This window comes from Rhagoletis pomonella, unplaced genomic scaffold (assembly GCF_013731165.1).
Source record: "Rhagoletis pomonella isolate Grant_MI unplaced genomic scaffold, Rhpom_1.0 Rhpom_scaffold_00001, whole genome shotgun sequence".
Lineage (NCBI taxonomy): Eukaryota > Metazoa > Arthropoda > Insecta > Diptera > Tephritidae > Rhagoletis > Rhagoletis pomonella.
Genome location: NW_023458555.1, coordinates 72,256,801 through 72,260,848, shown reverse-complemented (window position 1 = coordinate 72,260,848; position 4,048 = coordinate 72,256,801).

Below are 4,048 nucleotides of genomic sequence, written 5' to 3'. Positions count from 1 at the left end.
GTTTAGCAGTTTTTTCAACAATTACTTTTTTCGATCTTAAAATATTTTTTCGGACCCAAGTAACAATATCCTTTTTAAGTAACTTTTTCCGTCTTACGTAAATTTTGTATGTACACGTAAGTCTTAGTAGTAAAACAACGGAAAAAGTGAGTTTGAGAAGTAAACACGACGAAAATCGGTCAAAAATGTGTGCCCGTTGTGAAAAAAAATTGTTTCTAGCAATCATCAAATTAGTAATGCCATCAGCGAGAAATATGAGAATCTTATAAAAAAAGCATGTAAATGCAAACTTTGAAGTGTCTGAACATGTCGTCGTACTTTAAAACACTTATGGAAATTAAAAAAATGATCATGAGCAGTTTGTACTTGGAGGTGAAAATAAGAAACTGGCAATGGAAAATCACTCAGCTCTCCTCAAAGAAGATGATAATGTACTTGTTATTAAAAGATGTCCAATTCCTGAATTACATGTGTTACAAGGAACGGATTAGTTCCGCCACTTACAAAAGCAACTTCTGCAAAATTAAGATGCGCTAGATGATCCAGAAATTTATTCAAATGTAGGCAAATTTTCACTTACACCTTTCATTTCTGCTTTCAAAGCTATGAACGAAATTGTGGATTTTTGTTGTTCTATGTCACCACCCGGCCAGGATTTAGATAAATTCATTAAAGAATTGAAAAAGGCTTATGCCAGTACAAAAGTTTCTGTGACATTGAAAATTCACGTAATTTTTGAACATCTTGAGCATTCCTTGCATTTTTTGGATGGCGAGGAATTTTGATTGTGGTCGGAGCAGCCAGGTGAATCAGTTCATAGAGACTTCTTAAACGTTTGGAACCGCTACAAAATCAACGTGAAAGAAGAACCAAGAAAGATTAGGAAGAATGGTCGTAGAATACTCCTCCATGCATATTTAAAATTTACATTGTATATTAAAATATACAATATTTAGTTAAAATAAATTTTATGGTTCAAACCAAATCGTTATTTTTATTATTCTTGTATCATTTTATAGTAATTATGAGTTATTTTTCAATTCCATAACTATTTTTTCGTAATTATAAAATACATTGTTACATTAAATTTCTTCCAAAAGCCTACAGTAACCTGGCTTTCCTCTGTAGATATGCGAAAGACTTTAAGGATCCATACACCAGGAAAGCTTTATTTATCTCTTTAGTACGATCAAAACTACAGTACGCTACTATTATATGGAACCCCATTTACGGCTGTCATGCCGCCAGACTCAAAAGAGTGCAGAGAAAATTTGTTCGTTTTGCGTTAAGTTCCCTTAACTTTGATGACCCGATGCCCTCATATTTTTCCTGTTGTAAACTTATTCACCTACAAACTCTTGAAACTAGAAGAATTGTCCAGTTGCTCATGTTCGTTTTTGATTTGGTTTTTTTGGCTCTTTGGATTGTTCGGTCCTTCTGGAGAAGATATCCTTTAATGTGCCTCACAGATTTCTACGCTCATCTCTGTCATTTTACTTGCGTGCTACTAAGGCTAACTATTACAAAAAAATAAAGATAAAAAAGTAATTAAAAATATTTATAGATCGGAAAAAGTAATTGTTGAAAAAAAAAAACTACCAACGATCAACTAAGATTTCATTCGGAATGGATTTTGAAATCATGAAATAGCTGGAAAAAGATGCAGGGAACCGTTTTATTAGGCATTTTCATTCAACTTCCTTTGGATTGAGGATAGGTGTGATCATAAGCTTTATAATTTAATGCCTGAAATCTGTAGTCAGTTGTATGAAACATTCCTTATTTCACACTTGATTTTGCCGTGTTGATGTCAGCAGGTCGTAAGGTTTTCTCTATTTCTCTAAGCCTTAAGCTCGGAACACTTTGACGACTGCAACTTCACGACGTAACGACAGCGACATCATTTTGTCGACAAATGTCGCCTTGAAGCCAGCTTCTTAAACATTTTGAAGACCTCAGCGACATAGCAAACAGCTGATTTTAAAGTTTGACATTTTGGTATATTTATTTCACAAATTGTGTATTTTTATTTAAGTAAATAAGAAAAACATGAACAATCAAGAATATGTGATTAATTTTGCAACAATTTAATTTTGCAGCACTACATCTACTCATTGTCGCCGGCAAAATTAGAAATAGATTTAATTTGGCGACGTCGACAATTGCAGTCCTGCAGCCAAGATGTCGTGCTGTCGTCAAAATAATTGTGTCCGTAAGAACGTGTGTATTTAAAATTTGACAGATGCTGCTTGTCGCTTGCTGTCGTCAAAGTGTTCCGAGCTTTATAGGCCATATAAAATAAGGCTTACATTAGCGCTTAAAATAAGGCCTACATGGAGTATAATTTCCTTATAATAAGGCTTATATATCATACTAGCAATTACCCGGCGTGCTTCGCTGCGCCTTAAATGTATTTTTGTGTTGTAACTCTCCCCCTAAGCTCTTATAAGTTAGATTTAAAAAAAATCGACCTATGAAGCATTGTATAGCATAGTAGGGAGATTTTTTCAAATTATATAAATATACGTTATTTGAATATTGAATCAATACACGTTTGAGGAAAGGGTGCGATAGTAGACTCCAGTTATAAGATTATAAATTAAATTTCCAAGAGAAAGTCGGTTCTTTACATATTTTCTAATTACCTTCGAAAATATATTAACTCAAAAAAAAATAAACAATGCTTAATAGATCGATTTTTTTTAAATCTAACTTCATAAAGTTCTTTAAAAATATTTTGTAAATGAGGCCATAAGAGCTTAGGGGGAGTGTTACAACACAAAAATACATTTAAGGCGCCGCGAAGCACGCCGGGTAATTGCTAGTATACATGTATATGTATAAGCATACACGTGGGCATAGCTGATTACACTCTTCATCTGTACGAAAAACGATCTACCAATGCTCGTCAGTGTTGCCACTATTATGTTATTAGGTACCAAAACGCCTACCAAATCAGTTTGCAAACTACCAAACTTTTTTTCTTCATTAATGCTAGATTTCTTGAATTTACGGGATTTTCAGCACAAATTAACAGCCAAAATAAAAACGACACATATTATTGTTTACAGTATTAGTTAACAATTCATACAAATTTTAATGTTAAGCAAAACAAATTCGTGCCTTTAAATAAAAGATTTTACTTATTCCATAAAAATATTTTGCAAAAAATGTAGATATCTTTGAGATTAATTTGATTTATTCAAACATTTTTTTTTTGTGCGTGAAAAACAAAATCAGACATTTTATGCAGTTCAATCAAAGAATTCCCAAATTCTTTTCAATTTGCATACACTCGCACTTTTTTACCAATACACTCACACATTGCAAATTGCCCATCATCAATTTTTTTTTCAAGACGATAAGTAATTTCTCGTTCTATTTCAACAGCTGATCGATCATAGCTTTGGGAAGTTAGTTTTTGTTTGCAGAAAATTGTCTGCTTAATAAAATATAGAAAAAACAAAGAAATCGTATACGTGCTAACAAAGTGAAAGCAATGTTTTGAACGTGTAAACATAAATTAAGCGAACAAATTTTAGTGCTCAATTCGGTTGTATTTTTCAAAACAGTTTTGCCTACCAAAAGGTTCATCAAACCAACCAAGCTACCAAAGGAGAATGAACCTACCAATTTTGGTCCAATTGGACCAAAACGGCAACGCTGATGCTCGTCAATGAGCGAAACAGAAATCGTTTTGTTTGCACTCTTTTTTCTTTGCAAAGTTTGTGTCTTTGGACGAATCATTCGTGAAATGTTTCGTTTGTTTTGAACTCTGTGTATGGACATACTTCGATACATACATACATATGATTAGTTTGTTGTGTCAACCACATACTGCACATGACTTCCCAGCAAACACAAGAAAAAATATTCTCCAACGTTTGAGAAACCCTTAATTTTCAAGTTGAGTTTCAACATTCCTTACCATTTGAGAATTATCCTTTTCTCAAACCCTATTCCTCAATTTGCCCTTAAGTTGAGGAATATTTGAGAAATTTTTAACAGCTTTCTGGCAGCGCTTATGTTTCCTTTGCAAAAGTGTTGA